The following is a 19,798-nucleotide window of genomic DNA, read 5'->3' as shown; positions in this document are numbered from 1 at the left end:
ATAATATAGTTAGGTAGGAGTTTGGACCATGCAAATGCTCAGTGTGTGTGTGTGTGGATGAGCGGGGTTGATGTGTGTGCAAGTCTGTGTGAGGGAAGTGTCCCTTTTGGCAACTGGGAAAACACTCTACAGGATGCACATTCCCCTATCTAAGCACTGATGATGTCAGCACCCTATAAGTACAGCTGGAGAAGAGAAACCTCCCAATAATCCGAATAGCGCACTCTGCTAATGCATCTCTCTCAAGTGTAATAACATAGTTAGGTAGGGGTTTGAAACCTGCAAGTGTGTGTGTGTGTTTGGATGAGGAGAGTTTTGGTGTGTGCAATTCTGTATGAAAGACGTGCTTTTTGGCAATCAGGAGATCACACTCCATGATGCACAATACCCTTTCCAAACACTGATGATGTCAGCACCCTATAAGTACAGTCGGAGAAGAGGAACTTCCTAGTAATCCGAATAGTGCATTTGGCTAATGTGTCTCTCTCATGTGTCGTGACATAGTTGGGTAGGGGTATGAATCCTGCAAATGGCACATGTGTGGGGGGGGAGGGGGGTAGTAGGGTGTTTATAATTGCAAGTGTGAGAAAACAGATCCTTTTGGCAAATACTACAATACACCAGATGCTGCATATTCCCCCAGTAAACACATGGGATGTCACCACACTATCAGTACAGCCAAACAGGGCTACTTGCCCAGTAATGCCAATAGTGCGCTCAGTAGGGTGTTTATAATTGCAAGTGTGAGAGAACAGATCCTTTTGGCAAATACTACAATACACCAGATGCTGCATATTCCCCCAGTAAACACATGGGATGTCACCACACTATCAGTACAGCCAAACAAGGCTACTTGCCCAGTAATGCCAATAGTGCGCTCCGCTACTGGGTCTATTACCACTGTCAGAGCACAGATAGGTATGTTTTGGAAACCCACAACTGCCACGTGTGGTTGTGTCACACAATATGACCATGTGTGGGTTGTTGTTCATAACAATGAATGCCATTGCCTAAACCAGCAATGGCAATGCACACATGATGTATGTGTGTGACACATACACATATATACCTGTGACCTTCAGTAGGGTGTGTATAATTGCAAGTGTGAGAGAACAGATCCTTTTGGCAAATACTACAATACACCAGATGCTGCATATTCCCCCAGTAAACACATGGGATGTCACCACACTATCAGTACAGCCAAACAGGGCTACTTGCCCAGTAATGCCAATAGTGCGCTCCGCTACTGGGTCTATTACCACTGTCAGAGCACAGATAGGTATGTTTTGGAAACCCACAACTGCCACGTGTGGTTGTGTCACACAATATGACCATGTGTGAGTTGTTGTTCATAACAATGAATGCCATTGCCTAAACCAGCAATGGCAATGCACACATGATGTATTTGTGTGACACATACACATATATACCTGTGACCTTCAGTAGGGTGTGTATAATTGCAAGTGTGAGAGAACAGATCCTTTTGGCAAATACTACAATACACCAGATGCTGCATATTCCCCCAGTAAACACATGGGATGTCACCACACTATCAGTACAGCCAAACAGGGCTACCTGCCCAGTAATGCCAATAGTGCACTCCGCTACTGGGTCTATTACCACTGTCAGAGCACAGACAGGTATGTTTTGGAAACCCACAACTGCCACGTGTGGTTGTGTCACACAATATGACCATGTGTGGGTTGTTGTTCATAACAATGAATGCCATTGCCTAAACCAGCAATGGCAATGCACACATGATGTATTTGTGTGACACATACACATATATACCTGTGACCTTCAGTAGTTACCATGTCTGACACGTGCCTCAAGTGGATAAATGGTATTTTCAATGCATAACAATATGACTGTGTCTTACTGTGCAGGGGCCACACGCGGTATGTGTCTGTACAGTGGGGGTTGTATATGGTATAATACCTACAGCAGGGGATACACATCTGGTCTGGGCCATATAGTCTACATGTAGTCGATGAACAGGTGCTGCATGTTCCCACCTGTTGTGGGAGTGGTAACATGTTGTTCCACTGCAATTCAGTGACTACATGCTGGGAACCTTTCAGCTAGTGTGTTGTAGCTACAGTAATGCTCACACACAATGTTTGGCTGGATGCAGTCCAGCCATATAAAGACATTTCTTGAGACTGTCATATTGCCAGTGTTGTTAGGGAGGATAGGTGGGTTTCCTGTGTATGGGAGGGTTGTGTGTGCCAGGCTAGGAACCAAAAGGCAGTCCAACACACTGTTAGCTGCTTATGGATAGGCCCTGATGCTTTGTGCTGTGCCAACAACCTGGAGGTGTGTGTATCTGTGGTGACTTGAGATACCACCCCCCTGTCCATGTGTGTTACATGTGTAGGGGACGACAGGCATGGTATGAGGTATGACCTGGCAGTGATGGGTTGCACCTGTGGGCCGTGAATCAGGAATCTGGTACTGCACAGATATTGCAGTTCACCGTGCTGAGGAAAGTGTCCAGTGCATGCATCTTGCGGTGTACACTGCTGGTGTTGTGTAGCATCACTGTTAGTGTCCTATCCTGTGTGATACCCGCAGAGGTGGCTATGTAATCCATGTCCTGCAGCAAAAGGCACTATGTGTGTATCAAGGGGCTTCGCCAATATACAATGGCCCATGGGTGTCACGTGCAAGCTGCCCCTCGCAAATCATTGTGGCTTCCCTAGCATGTAAGCACACGTTGACAGCTATTGGATACCCTATGAATGACATTGGAGATTGAGCAGAATGTAGACATAGAACACCCTTCCTACATATTGTGGTAGCATACCTGGTGAAGATATGATGGCAACCAAGATCAGGCTCATACTGGCCCGTACCACATGCTGAAAGATCCCTTCTGTGTTCCCTATCATGTAGTCCAGGGAGGTATGTCTCAGGTCATCCATAGTGGCATGGTCAATGACTGAGTCATATGTGTCCATGCCTCTGACTGACCTGCATGCATGTGTTTTGTGGTGGACCATAGTGCCCCACAGGCATATCACTGTGACCTTTACCATGTACAGCCTGTTGAGCGGGAGCCCACTGCAGCGGCCAAGAGAGGTACCTGACACATCTGTAGCAGGTGTGTTGTGTAGCCCTACAGGCTGTGAGTGTGTGGCACATGGGATGTGTGTGCCATGTGTGGCATATGCTCTGTTCCAACGTAACATATGCCTGTGTGCCAGCTGCGGAGGTGTGTGATGCTCAGGCAGGATGCTATTCTGAGACTCCAAGTATGCCCTAGTGTGTTCGGATTGCTGTCAGTGCGGGTCTATGTCAGACTGGTATTGTAGTCACTGTAGTATGTCATGCCACCTGACAGGGTTTGGCAGTACTGGGTTCAGAGTGCTCAGTCCCCAGATTGGCTATGTGGTGGCATCCCACACATGTGTTGTACATTCCTGGCCAGGGGAGAGGGTTGACTGCATACATGTGGCAGCTGTGACATTGCCACATGACTCACATAAACCACAACTGGACCATAGAGGTGATTCTCAGGTTACCTTTGCACATGCTACCATAGTAGTGTGATTGCCATGGTGATTACCAACACATAGGGCCAATGGGGAACAACATACTGAAGGTGAGTATGTGTGAGTGTACTGCTACTGATTTCATAGCACTGGCATATATGACTGCACACGTGGGTAAATGCCAGGTAAGTCATGTGCGATGTGTCACAGGCAATGTACATGCAAACAGGACAGGCAGTGACGTTCTGTCATGTAGAAACTTGACATACGTATAGTACGCTATGCAGATGTCACTAGGAGTCCATAGAAACTTTGTAACTCTGCATTGCAGGTGGAAGCAGTGTTCCAGGAAACCCCAAGCAAATGTGCATGCAAACAAAGCTACAGTAAGCAGGGCTGGAAGTAGTCCATTGTACAACAAAGAAGGGGTAACACTTACAGTAGGTAACAGTGCAAATATGTAGGCACTATCAACATGTACCCAGGAATGCACAGCTCAGATGTCCATGGTAGAACTGATATTATGTCATAGTTGATTGTGATTTGTATTACATTGGTACTGCATACATATCAACATGCGCAAACATCCACATTGCATAGTCATTGTGGGCAACTTGCCACCATTACTGTACATGTCCATCATTGCGTATCACTACTTGCATTAGCTTTTCCCCTGTGCTACCTATGTATGTGGCTATCTGTTGACATCCTTACCACCGGTATGCAATAATGTGCAGCTGTTACACTATGGTACTTACTATGGGTGTAGATAACAATTCAGGACAGTCATACAGTTACTGCATCAGGCATGCTGGGATATACACACAGTCATATCAGCACTCTGTACTGTTACCAACATGATACTAGTAATACACTTCTATGTAGTCACCCTGTGCATCAGCAACATGTTTACCTGTTCCTGCACTGATGTTGGAGATTGCAGGAGGTGGCACAGTTTCATCATATGCACAGGGTGTGAATTAGGTATGCCTTAGTCTGCCACTGGTACCACCAATTGACATGTGTGTGTATGTGTGTTGGTGAGGGACAACAGTACAGGGTGGGGCACTGTTGGTGCAGTGTGTGCGTGTATGTGGTAGCCCTAGGTGTTAACATTTCACATGTGTGTATGCATGCACACAGTTCCACCTCATGGCTGCCATATACTGGAGTTTGTGGACAGCCACAGACTGCACCTGGCAGGTCCTACAGATCAGTGTCTGTGGGCATGGACACGGCACCTGTGCCTGGCAGGGGTGCTATGGACCATATCCGGTACTAAGCCAGACTGGGTACTGTCATCAAAAGTGGGAGTGTGTTGACTGGACACAGATCCCTGTTGGGACTGTCCAGAGCCACGTGCACGTGGTCTCCTGGGGTGTTCCGATGACAGCACAGACCCAGCATTGCTGGGGCTGCTGCTGGCACTATGGGGGCATCCACAGGCCTGTTGTCGTCCGCGCCAACTGCCAGCTGCTGCTGTCGCTGGCATACGGCCATGTCGACGCCGCAACCATCCACCATTGCCCTGGCTCATGGACATGTGGTTGTGGAACTGCTGTAATATGTCTCCACAACATCTGTCTATGACATCGGTGAAATTACGGATAGCATCCGCGATGTCATGCATACTGTCAGTCATGGCTGTGCGACATGCTCTCAGCTCCCTTAGACCCTGTCTGGTGTACCTTTCCATACGCGACTGTGCCTGCATGACAGCTCAAAACATAGCTGAGGTTGACAGACCTCTTTCGGCACATCTGCCAGAGGCAGTACGCCCACGGATGCTCCCACGAGAACCCATGGGCAACTGTCTGTGTGGTACCATTGCAGGACCCTGCCCATGGCTGCTGTGTGGGGAAGCATGTGCCACAGATACCACATTACTCTGGTCAATGCCCACTGTATCCTGTCCATCACCTAGGGACAATGGTGACATAGGATGTACTGGCAGGATGACTGTGCGCAATGATGGGGTTGACAGCTGTGTACTGTCAACTGGCTGACCAATGACGGACCCTGACACACCTTCCTGTGCCATTACACAGATATCATCATTATCAGTACCTGTGGCACCAGATTCAGGTTCCCTGCTGAAGGACACCAGAGCAGCACCAGAACCTGTGGGAGGAAGACAGGAAACACAGTTTACAATGTCTACACAATGTTACCAGTGATGCACTAATGCACACATGCACACATGCACACGTGGACGCATGCACACATGCACACATGTACACATGCACATGTGGACACATGCACACATGCACACATGCACACATGCACACGTGGACACAGGCACACATGCACACATGCACACGTGGACACAGGCACACATGCACATGTGGACACGTGCACACGTGGGCACGTGTACACATGGACACATGCACACATGCACACGTGGACACAGGCACACATGCACACATGCACACATGCATACGTGGACACAGGCACACATGCACATGTGACACAGGCACACATGCACACATGCACACCCCGCAGTATACACACAGAGCACTACTGAGTTACACTTGTATTACTAGCACTATCAGGGCTATTATAGGTATTGTTAAAACACACACACCAGCATGGATGGGCTGCCTTGCTGTAACACCGGAGGGACCTGCAGAAATGAGGAGATTAATGTCAGTGGGAACAACTGTGCCATTGATACTGCATATGATACAGTGCAGTAGTACACCAGTTGCCTTTCACATGTCAGCTGCTGATATTGGCAATACCACACCTGCACAATTACATGCTATGTTGACAGCTACATACCATGGACACACCTTACACATGCATAAACTAACAGTGTACAGAACAGTCAAGTGTACATATGGCATATTACCTGCACGCTCCATGTCGTGTTGCTGTGTGGATCCAGTCTCCATCATGATGCAGGTGTGTTGCTGCTGATGTTCTGGGGCTGGAGCCACAACACTTAGGAGTAGCCCCTCCAGTCTGGTGATGGGGGGATGTGTGGCCACCCCACCTCCTGTGGCGACCTGTTGCCTGTGGATATCCGACGCACGCTGACGGACATTTCTGATTAAATCACTGCAGTGATGTCATACCTGCTCATATGTCCTATTATGCTTGCCAATGTCATTTACCCTACGGACAAGGTCTTGCCACAGTGCAGCCCTCTCCTGCTGATTCTGGCTGGTGCGGGAAAACAGTATGTCATAATCCCGCACCAGGCTCTGGTGTATCTCTTCATCTTCTGCAGCAGAGTAGGCAGGATTTCGCTGACGCACCATTTCCCTGGAATAGAACACAAACAGGATATCAGCAGACTATGTCAGCAATATATGGCACAGATACTATACATGATACTCAACTGTAATGACATACTACCACTCCCATATGTAGCACGTGTGTGTCTCTTGGTGGATACACAAGTAGATGGCCAGATATCAGTGCTCAGCCAACACCTGTGCAACAATACCTGCCACATTCCATACAACATAGTAGCATGCCCCATCAGACAGCACACTGAGACAGGTCCAATGCACAACCTCACTCTGGGGGTTCATTCCAAGGTACTGTATGTGGAACGCCATCCACTAGTGTGATCTGGACACAAATTACTCAGCCTGGATATACATATCCCACCACCACCACCACCAGCACAGTAGACTACTTTGATATATATATGTGATTAGACAGATATTCACTTGTTAGGACTGACATGGTATCCATGCAGCCAACTGGGCCAGTGGAAGTTACAACCCACACTGCTGACCCCTTTACGAATGCTTCCCATGAACATCCCAAAGAATGCATGGAACATGCACACACATTTCTAACCCAGACCCTATGCACAAAGGTTAGACATCCTGTCTGGTGGATCCCAGCCAAAGGCAGATTGTATAACGATAGAAGGAGGCTACTGCAGGACCGAGCAGATTCACATAAAGGGAAGGCATCTGTGGTCAGCACTGGTAATAAGCTACGGACTCTCATAACAACATCCACGGCCTACTCTGGGAGGGAAATGGCCACAAACACTATAGATAACCACAAGGCCTTCTTCAGTTATGTTAGACATATGGACCAAATGCCTCAGATATGCTCTGAGTTACTACACACCTACTTAACATTCACTGAACACACAGATATTGGCAACATTCTGGCAGACAGGTTCAGTGCATGTATCCCCCCTCCTTCTCCCCCACACTTAGAAATACTTATCACAGCTGAATGTAACCTCCTTATCATCTCAGATGTCCAGGTGAGGGCTGCCCTCAGCAAAGCAGAACACACAGCATCAATGTGACCTGATGGTATCCCTGGATGTGTGCTACGTGAACTCCAAGAGGACATACAACCGCATATAAGACTGATATTTAACCTTGGCTGTACTACGGGATATGTACCTGAACACTGGCATACAGCAACAGTGGTCCCACTCAACTAAGGAGGCACCTCTACTGACCCTGGGAACTACCGCCCCATAAGCTTAACCAGCCTGGTCTGCAAAGCTATGGAATGATTCAGTATGGGACGCATATACAGCGATATTGGGTACCTGCAGACACTTGATCTCACCCAGTTTGCCTTTGTGATGGGCTGATCCTGCCTTTTGAACCTGGTTGACCTTTCAAAACAGTCACTACAGCCATTGATGAGGGCAACGCAGTCCATACAGCCTACCTGGACTTGCCTAAGGCCTTCAACACAGTACTCCACTCAGGCATCATAGACAAGCTCATTAGCTTACATGTTCCTACATATGTCACACGATGGGTTGCACACTGGTTGACATACAGAATCCATAATATCGATATTGCGGGAGTCATGTCAGACTCAATGCCAGTCACATGTGGTATCCCACAGGGCTCTGTCCTAGGACCCCTCTTGTTTGGCATTTACTTCTCAGATGTGAAAGCAAACGTGCGGGTTGTGGATGACAAAGTTCCCAGATGACTGCAAACTAAGCGCCATAGTCGTTACACCAGCTGACACACACATCCTACAGACAGGCCTCACTGAAATGGAAAACTGGTGCCAGGATCATGGCCTAACACTGAATGACATGTAATGTATAGTCATCCCCTTTGGGTGGAACTACGTGCACACAACATATCACACGGACATACCTATAGATACAGACCTATGACACATATGGAGGGTTCACAGTATGTAAACTATTAACTTGTTGCTTTATATTACCTGTGTTTGTCATAGCTGGTTGCGTTACCGTTACTACAGCTTCCTGCTGCTGCTAGCCCAGCTTGGTACTGACACTGCTGACAGCTTCAACTTAGTTTGTGTAACGTGTGTTGTTGTTTGTATTCTTATTTTCTTTTTTCTTTTTTCTCTCTCTCTCTCTCTCTCTCTCTCTCTCTCTGTCTGCCTCCAGATGGTGCAATGAAAGTATTGCATAGTACAGGATGTTTTTGTAGGTATCTGCATAGGTCCATGTGATGGCCTCTGCACCAATTGTAAGCCAGCATTTGCTAATTGCATGCAGCCAGTTGTGTACTGATTGCAGTTTTCACTGTGATTTCAGGACAGTGCTATAAAAGGGTATGTGAGATAGGCGTTGCCCTTTCAGATTGTAAGGGCGGGGACCATGCTGGTATGCTGTGGACACTGTTCTGTGAGTGTAAAGGTTAGTATCTCTCTCATGATTCAGGCTGTGTTGTAGATTCACATTTCTCCATTCCTCTCTCCTGTTTCCTGTAGTAAGTGTGCATGCACACTGACACCTACAACTATATATATGTAAATATACATACATTTATATATGTACATTAACTGACATTATTACCTACTAGCTACCAACTAGCATGGCTGTTTCTGTTCACACACTACTATTATAGAAATCCACTAGATTTGACAGTAAGTATACATGGCATGCTTTGTGTACTACACATCCTATATTCCCTTTACATTCATTCCTACTATTGCATGATATATTTATTTTAGCACAATGTTCTTGTATAACAGTCATGGCTTAGTGGTAGGTCATGCAGACTACTCTTTCCAAGGTCCTGGGTTCGGGACTGACAGTGGGATTTTATTTGGCTTTTGAACTGACTACAGGACCTGTCAATCAGAGTGACTAAGGCACTTTTAAGCAGTTGTAACTGGGTTAGCGCTGGTTTGTGCGGAGCTCCCGCATGCGCACTGGTGTTCAGCTCCGGGCACACCCACTTAACAGTGCTTACTCTGGCGCACAACCGCGCTATTTTCTTTGAAAGAAATGAAAATGGGGAGACAGGAAAGTGGTGAAAAAGGGGTCACAAAGAGGGTAAGACAGTAGGGAAACAAGCTTGGGTTTTGCAGGATGGATGTAGGTAAGGCCCATAGCTGCCCATTTCTTCATCAGCAACAGCTGTGCATATGTTTGTAATTTGGTGTGACATTTGAAACCTTCCACCCCTGAGAGAGGTGTCAGGACAACAATAATACTTGTTGTACAGCCAATTGTAATTGATAGTTTCCATGGCAGCTATGTATGGGGCGTAATTTTTTTGTGGGTACAGAGTGCCCTTTTTTTTTTTTTTTCCAGGTGAGAGTGGTATGTCAGGTAAAGGAAGTCGGTATAGCTGGGGAGGTAGGTTGGGTAGGTCAACAGACAAGACAAACAAGACGCATACAGGGGCGGTGTATGACACGTGTGTGGGGGGTTACACAATTGACGGGGACGGATGTTTGGATATCCAGAGCCCATGAGCCCACAGATTGCAACAGTGGAACTGATATCCCCACCCATGGGCAGTTGCCACTGTTCCTTCACTGCCCAGGATGGGGCTGTGCTGGGGGCTGTGTAGGCCAGGCAACAGGCATGCCTGTAAGTTGTGCCACCTGTGCCTCAAGCTGGCGTAGGGGCCCAAGAACAGAGTCCCGGATCTCCCTACGCACCACAGTCCGGACGCTACGGAGGGTGAGTGGTGTTTCTCCTCTTGCCATACTTGCAGAGGGGGGACGGGACCCATCCCCTGCAGCACTTCCACCCACAGGTGGCACAGGGCCACCGGAGGAGGGTCCAGACTGGGCACTAGTGCCAGGTGCACTCGCCAGCTGAGGTGGGAGAGGTGGGTCCACCTTCCCTGTCGTCCTATGTTTTGCATTATGTCATGACAGTTTGGGTTAGTAACATACAATACCATTTGCAATTAGTTGTAACAGCATGCATTAGTATTCCCATTAACCAAACACCCAGATATTCACACCATTGAACAGCGAGCATAACACATGCATAATTTGAACAGCAATACACAGTCCAACAACATGCAGGGTTGATTGATGGCAACAGGCCATCAGGTTTGGATGTATGAACAGGGCAGATGCATCAATGTACATGCAAATATTTATAACCCAACAGGACAAATGTCCAGGGGTGTTAATTGCGATTGCACATACCAATTTCATGTGGAATGGATTATATGTGGTTATAGGGTGGGGTGAAGAAAATATTATTAACACCTTTGAATACCAATACATATGCTGTACATTTCTAATAGCTGCAGAGATATACACACTACTGTTCTAACTACAGTTGCCTATATGATAACTACTTCAATTTGGTGATAGGACTGTTACTGCTACATCGATATACATTTTATTGTTATTCATACACGTTCATATCTGGCTTTGTTCAGCTACATCATCCTGCTACATTTGCTTTATATAGCTATAGACAACTGTGGATGTTTGGTATTTCAGACAATCATACTATCTGCATATTGCAGACTGAGAGCAACATATCCAGATTTTGGGATACACATTCCAGCTGCAGCAACACTTTGAACACATTTCGCTGTTTGGTTCTGCTTGTCACATTCATTTCATTCTGTACTGACTGCAGTATACTTTATTCAGGGGTTATTACTACTTTATTGGTGGATTCATAACTCTTTCTCACACTCTCTCACTTGTTTTCATTTTACTATTCAGGATGGTACTTACTTCTAGGCTTTATTGACATGTTTTACCTGTAGTTATTACAATCCTTTCCAGCAGTCTCACTTCTGTCATGTTTCAGTATTTCAACAGGGATATATTTCACACATGTGATTTGCTCATCTTCTGCAGCTGTACTTTTCAGCCTGCTGCAGGTTGTGTACTATTATATTACAGGTGGAGCATCTTTATTTCATACTTTATTTCAGACATTTTCATTTTTCTGTTTGGATTACAGACTGCAACACACTTTTGTAATCATGCAATACTTGCAAACACTCTTACACTGTTACTTGCACATTTAATTACTTAGTGACTACACTGCACTCTTTTGCTAACTGTCATACTTTTATATTTCTTTACAGTTACTGGGAGAGGATTACTGACCTGCCTGGTGGCGCAACCGCACTAGCCTATCACCATAGGCTCTGCGGTTCGCAGAACGGACACCTGCAGCTGTAATATAAATGAAGTAATATTGGAATACACATATCCATAATATCAGCTAGTTTAATTTCTTACATACATAATTAAATGTAACTTACTCAGTAGTGGGGCATTGGGCATTTGCCAGGGCCTCCTGGATCCAAAGGTTCAATTGGTCCTGCTTACGTCTCTTCAGGTCCACATGGTGGTGATGGACCTGCTCACCAGTCCTTGGAATTCCTGTGGCACTGGTGAGATCATGAGCCAACCGGTCCCATGCCTCAGCCCTATATGCTCCCCACAGGACCTGGCCCTGCATGAGTTGGGCCTCATGATTGTGGACTAGGAGCCAGACCATATATCTGGACTCCTCAATGCCCCACCTCTGTGCTCGGAAGCAACTACCCTCACCTACTCCTGACATTCTGGCTGCAAGTTAGTTCTACAATAGTTTATGCTGTGTATTCCCGCCTATGGGGCTTATATATGCCGTTTTTCCTGCACGTATCTGTGATTGGCCATTTTGGAATTGTATCAACTTCACAAAACCTGCTTTGTCATGCTCCACTTTCTATTCATTCCTATATATTTGCTATTACTGCATTTCTAAGTACAGCTGTCATGGCTTAGTGGTTCAGTACCTTGACTATGGTGCATGGTATCCTGGGTTCAAACCTGGCCACTCTCAATGTTGCCCGTCAGTTAGCTTGTTGGCGCGGTGCACAGCTCTGCGCAAATGGGGTACCCTGGTTTACGCTTCATTTGGCTGTCAGCATGCAACTTACGCTCAGCTCAGCTAAGGGCACACAGTTTTAGCGTGTTAAACCACTGCTCACCTATGGGCACTCATTTTGCACCTGTTAAACCACTGCTCAGCTATGGGCGCTCATTTTGCACCTGTTAAACCACTGCTCACCTATGGGCACTCATTTTGCACCTGTTAAACCACTGTTCACCTACGGGCAGATGCACTCACCTTGTTAAACTGTAGCTCAGCTATAGGCACATCTGGCATTTTTTTCTTATTTTGTTATCTCATATTTCTTCAGAATAAATGGCCTTTTCATTACATTTTACATAAAATATAATTTTATATGTGTACATATATGTCAGGGACTTGTTTCGTGCTTATTTTACTAAAAATAAAAATTGATGCTGGGGGGGATAGAACCATGACTGCCTGCTCTTCAACCGATGTCTCTACCGCTACGCTGTTGCTTTTTGGTTTACTTTGCATAGTTAGTTCTTATATGCTTTTCCACTTACTGCTAACTGTGGCTGAGCTTCGGGCACGCCCGCGCAAACGAGCGCACTCACGGGCAAACATCTTTACAATTTAAAAAAAATATATAACATGTTAATTTATATATTTTATGTTCATAGTCTGTGGGGGCATGTGTTGTGTTGTGTTTATTCACATTTCCATGGACTCTGTCATGGGTGTTTACTTTGGGCACTTTTACTCTTCTGGGGGCGTGTCCGCTTGCAGGGCTCGGCCTACGGACACGCTCCCTACTGTCTTCCACGGACCGTGTTTGCCTTCGGTGTGATTCAGCATGCCCTCATGCATATGCATGACATGCTGACGTCACACCTTTTAATTGCAGCCTCCGTGTAAGCCTTGTATCTCTTACACGGAGGCTTCGTGAATCCTGCCCTCTATCTTTTTATTAATTTAGCTGCACAGTAGTATATCCTACTTACTTCTGTTATATTGCATGAATCTCTATTAACAGTCCTAATTACTGTACTCATTTGTTTTATCAAACTTCCAACTTTTGGCTTTTATTGACCTTCTTTAGTCTATTTTTTTCATCAATCTTACTATGTCCGTCCATCTCTATTACATCAAGCAACTCTTTGCTTAAATTATTTTCTTCTAAACTGAGGGCACATTCTTTGTTCTCCATTTCCTGTGAACATTCTATAGAAAATTCTACAGCATCTCCCTGTGTGACATTCTCTTCAGTTTCATCCTCTGTCATCCATTGCTTTTTCATATGGGAACTCACTGACTTATCACTCTACAACATTGACTGTGTCAGAGTTGACACCATTTCCTGTTTCTTTCCTTGCTGTGCAACTCCAACTGAACCTTTGTACTGGTTTCCTGAGGAAGTCTGCAAAGTATCATCATATGACAACTGATCAGATGTTTCCCGCTCCACTGGTATCTCCTTAATTTGGAGATCCATTGCGCTATACTGCTGTAATGTTATCAAAGTTAGGTTTTCTACACTAAATCCGTCACTTCGCTAGTAATCCATAACCTCAGTTTTTATTTCTTTAACTTCTCCATTGCTAATAGTGTTCTACTTTTTCTCTTTGTTTTCTTATTCTTTGTATTGTAAAATGTTCCATATCCGGATGCCTTTGCCTGTATTTCTCTTCAAATATCTTTGTTGTTGCTCTTTTTGCATTGATTACTTTTGTTTTCTTCTTTGCATATATATTGCACCATATTAAATCTCTTTCTCTTTCTCGTGTCTATATTTCTTCTTCAGATGTCTCCTGCTCCTCCTGTTTCTCCTTGCTTGGGGGGCTTGTTGTTACATCATGTTGTGATCTAACCTGTGTTAGATTTTCTACACTAAATCCTTCACTTTACAGGTATTCCATAACTTCAACTTCTATGTTTTTAACTTCTACTTTACTAATCTTCTGTCCCACATTCCTTCTTTGTAATATTATTTTTTGTATTGTAATGTTTTCCATATCTGGATGCCTTTGCCTGTATTTCTCTTTGAATAACTTTGGGACTGCGTTTTTTTTTGTATTGATTAGTTTGGCTTTCTCCTTTGCATAAATATTGCACCATATCAGCATAGCCAGCCTTAGGCATAGGCCAACTAGGCGGCCGCCTAGGGCACCACTGTAGCAGGGGCACTTTTCCAGTATTTATTTGGTGTAGGTAGACCAGGATGGGGGCACCTGGCTGGTGTCTCGGGGGGGGTGCCGTGGAGCCCTTTTGCCTAGGGTACCAGCTGACCAAAGGCTGCTGCTACATATCAGATTTGTCTTTCTTTACCATGCCCATATTTCTTTATTATACCTTTCAAAAGTCTCTAGATTTTTTTCTTTATATTTTCACACTTCCTCAGTGGTTTCTTTTTCCAAACAGATCAGGGTTTCTTGGTCTATGTAATGTTTTTCATAAATCTGTTGTATTAATGAACATAAATTTTTATGTGAAGCTTCTGGCAATTTTTCTTGTGCAAGTATTTTTCTTTCCTGTAGTTTCGGTCTTAATCTTTTTGTATATGTTCTCTCTGGAAACACTGGGCTTCTTATATAATCATAGCAATACATCATTTCTTTCTTATCCTCAGTAGTCCAATCTATCGTCTTCATGGCTCTTTTTTGGCATATCAGTTTTTGTGATTTTTGTGGACTACTACTTCCTTCTATAAAAGGGGGGGCATCTTCCCCTGGGCCTGGCCTAGCACCATTGTAGGAATGTTTTCTGACCCTGAGGATTCTACACTGTCATTTTTTCCAGTCCTGGCATCGTTGCATCTACCAAGATTGGGCACTTTTTATACTGGGTCTTGTGCATACAACTATCTTTTTTATTTTTTATTGTACTTCTGTCATTAATACATGCTATATAAAATACAGTCTATATATCAGTGTCATCTTAGTGAAATTTTTGTGAAAAACAGGGTGCACCTTGTCAAGGTACTCACCAAGATTTGAGGATGAATTCAGTTCCAGCAATACTACTCTCCTTTGCTTGCTGATTTATCATCTCTCCATTCAGACTGTGGTGTTGTCTGTGAATACTCTGAGGGGGCCTAGTGACGAGAGAAAGTTCAGAGTCTGAAGAGCCAGAATAAGAACCTTCATGTTCTAGACATTTATGCATTCTTATCTTGTGGGCATAGATATTGCAAAAGCAGGCTCCTGATACCAGATCTGAAACATCCATGTATAAGTCCTGAACTGGGGCAGGAACCAGAAAAGGAAATCCTGATTGAGGAAGATAGTACAGTTGTAATAGTAATCTTACCATAATAGCAGATGTTTGAATGATCACTGCTGTAGTAACCTTAGCTATATGGGTTATATCTTGATTTTACAATACTTCTAGAATCCAACCCTTTGCAAAATGCCATATATGAAGCCAATGCCCTGGTAGAGTGGGCCTTCACCCTGATGGGAGTAGTTTTGTTGGGGTGAGTATAGCACACGGTAATAGACTTAGACAACCATTTGGGAATAGTCTGTTTTGGGACAGATTTTCCCTTTTTATCTTTACAAGAAATTAATAATTGACCCAAAGATCAGAAAAAGTTAGTTCTGTCAAGATAGAACCTAAGTCATCTGTGGATATCCAGAATATGGAGTTCCCTTTCTCCCTCATTTTTAGGCTCAGGAAAGAAAATGTGGAGAAGGGTAGTTTGGCTTAAAGTGAACTTGGATATCACTTTAGGCATAAACAAAGGATTAGTTCTCAAAGAAGCCTTGTTTTTGTGGAAAATACTCTTCTTGAAGAGGACAGAATAATCACTAAAACAGTTTTCCTGCAACTATTTGAAATATCAGGAATGAATGGAGTGAGTCCACAAACACATAGACTGAATTGCCTAAAAACAGACATATATATATATATATATATATATATATATATGTATATATATATATATATATATATATATATATATATATATATATATATATATATATATATTAAGCATAGATTGCCATTTCTCAGAATATTCTTTTTTCTCTGAAGTATGGAAATCTTGGAGTTGTTATATATAAGTTTTGGGGGTGTGGGGCACTTCACCCTCTTTGAGATTTGCTCTTTTTCTGAGTTTACAGTCTTTTTTTTCAACTTGTCTACAGTCAGCAAGGACCTCAAGTCAGTCAGATTAGCTGGTTCAAATGGAGCAAGTGTTAGAGTCTTTCACACAAAATTAAGATCCCATAGAGGGGTCTTCTGTTTTCTTGCAGGCCTTTTATGCAAAACCCCTTTGAAAAACATTTTAATGTGAGAATGCATTGCAAGAGGAAGCTCCATGGGCAGACATGCTGAAAAGGCCGATAAATGACACTTGATGTAGAGGTAATGCAGGTCATAGTAAAGTAACAATCGCAAATATTGTAAAACCAGATAACAACTAGCCCTGAATATGTGCTGGCTATGTTGCTAACACAATTTCCATTTGTTAATATATCATTTTGTAGTAGCAAGCTTTCTTGCATCCATTAGAACCTGCTGCACATTCTCACTAAGCAGGTACCTAAAGAGAATTAGGACCCTATCATGCAGGCAGTCAGTTGAAGTTGTTTAGGGTCACGGTGTATGAAACACCCCTGATCTTATGTAAGTAGATCCAGATTCTGAGGAAGCTTGTGGAAATTGCCCATGGCCATTTCCAAAGAAAGGAGAAATGAAAATTATGTACTTACCATAGCAATAGATCTGTGTGCTCTAATTTTTGTCCAGTACAACATTTGGGTTTTCAGATCCAACCAGATTCTACCTCAATTCTTCTTTTGAAGCTTTGGATCCTTGGTACTGACTCCTCCCTTACCTGTAATTCCCTTCACTCCACCTTAGTACTTCAGATGAAGTTTGCCAGATATATCAGCTGACTTTCATACATAACCATAAGAATACAGAATGCAAATTATCTAAGAAATAAAAAAAGTTGCAGCGTAGAGAGTTAACAGGCAGGTGAAGTCTACCCAGCCACCAAGAAATGTCAATTGAGAATACTGGAAAGGAGAAGGAAAGATGGAGTGTTGAACTGGACAACATGGATCCATTGTTATGGTAAGCACATAACTTTCATATCTAATGTTGCCTATTTTTGTTTAATTCAACCTTTGGGACAAATTCCCAAGAAGCCAAATACCTGGGTGGTATCAAGGAAGGACATTCCTGAGGAGGGTGGAACCAAAGGAAGTTCTTGATCTAGATTATAAATCCAATTTGTAATGAGACACAAAAGTTTGAATCATAGACCATGTTGTTGCTGCTGCACAAATATCATTAGTTAATTTACCGTTCAGAAAAGTTGTAAAGTAACTACCATCCTTGCAGAATGAGGTTTGTGTTTTGTACATAAATATAGGCCTATTTTAATGTAGACAAAGGAATTACACTCTGACAACTACCTTCAAAGGATAACCTTGAAGAACCCTTACCCACGTTTGCCCTGGAGAAAGCTTCAAATAGTTGGTCTGACTTTCTGAAGTCCTTTGTTCTAAGAAGATAGAACCTGAGTTGACAATGAACATCTAGTATGTGTAGTATATACTCATCTTGTATGGGTATCTTGGGAAGAATACTGGTAGGTCAATAAACAGATTCAGATTTGCTTCCGATGTCACTTTATGGAGAAAGGACATGTTAGTTCTTATTATAACCTTGTCTTTGTGGAAAACTAATTAGGGGGTTTACAAGAAAGGACTTTTAGCTCAGAGATTCACCTTGCTTAAGTGAATGCAACTAATAAAATTGCCTTCCAAGTAAAAATTTTAAGTCTGCAGAAGCTGCTGGTTCAAAGGGGGTGAGTTAAGGTTTGTATCAAAATTATGAAATCTCGGGGGGAGTGGGATCCCTAATTTGGGGTCTTATCAAATCAAGAAGATTACTTTAAGGAGGGCTTTCTAAATTTTCACCAATGCTAAAGCAGTATCATTTTGTCCATCATGAAAATTGAAAATAGCAATTTGTACTTTGATCATGGAAAAACTAAATCCACTGTGAACATTTTGTGGCAAATTTGTAAAACAGAAGGGAAAGGTGCTGAGAAAGAGTCCAAGCCTTTTGACAAGGCCCAAATGAAAAACTTTTCTATTTACTTTGGTAAATCTTCTTGGTAGATTGTTTTTGAGAAACTGAGATCATGTGGACCACTAAAGCAGAAAACCTGGTATTTCTGGCTATAGTTAGAACAGGAGGCACTAAGCGGTCAGTTTCATGGGCTTTTTGTCCACAAGAGCCATTCTGGATGGATGACTTAAAAGATTTGGACAGTGATTCAACAACCACGGAGGATGTAGTACATGAGGCCACAGGAAGGGAAACCAAACCCGCTGGGGCCCAAAGCAAGTAATGAGGAACACTCTGGTCTTGCACCTTCTGACTTCTGAATAAATTTGGTTATGGGCGTATTGGAAGAAAGTCAGAGTGGAGACCTGCAGATCAGTTGTGGACTACAGCATCACTCAATTATTGCTCCTGTGCGGAGATCAGGGCAAAGTAACCACTGCACATGTTCAAGAAGGATTTGAAAGGGTTGCAGCAAGGCTGGCCCCAGCAGCTGAAGATCTGAGTTGTCACTGCTTGGTTGAAGGATCACTCATGAGTCATTAGAATCAGCCTGCTCACTTTGTCTGCTAGTACACTGGACATTCCCAGGATGTGCATTACTTATAGAAAATGATACCTCTCCCATTGCCACACTCTCTTGGCCTCTCAGCAAACAGGGTATGATTGGGTTTCCCCTGTTTGTTGATATACCAGACTATCACCATGTTGTCTCTCTGGACAAAAATCCCAACCTTATGGAGGATGTCCTGAAAAGCCCACAACACTAGAAGGACTACCCTCTTCAACAAGAAATTGATGTGAAGTTTGGCCTTTAGATGTGACCAAGAGTCTTGGACTGTCCTCCCCTTGAAGTGCCTCAACCCACACCAGAAGAGAGGCATCCATGGTGACTATGACTAATGGCTGTGCCTGACAAAAGGGTCAGCCTTCTGCTACTGATGGAGAAGCAATCTACCAACAGATGTGATTCTTGCTTACGTACATTATACTAATCCTGGAGTTGAGAGACTGAATGCTCTGAGACCATTGAACTGAAAGAGTCCACTAAAGAACTCTTATGTGGAATCTGGATAGGGGTACGACAATAACTGTCAAAGCCATTAGATCTAATAGATGAAGTGTTAACCTTGTTAGAGGAGAAGGATGTTGGATGAGCTGAGTGGCAACTAGATAT

The sequence above is a fragment of the Protopterus annectens genome, chromosome 7.part0 (assembly GCF_019279795.1).
Source record: "Protopterus annectens isolate FY-2018-M chromosome 7.part0, PAN1.0, whole genome shotgun sequence".
Taxonomy (NCBI): Eukaryota; Metazoa; Chordata; order Ceratodontiformes; family Protopteridae; genus Protopterus; species Protopterus annectens.
Note: the sequence above shows the minus strand (reverse complement) of the source record.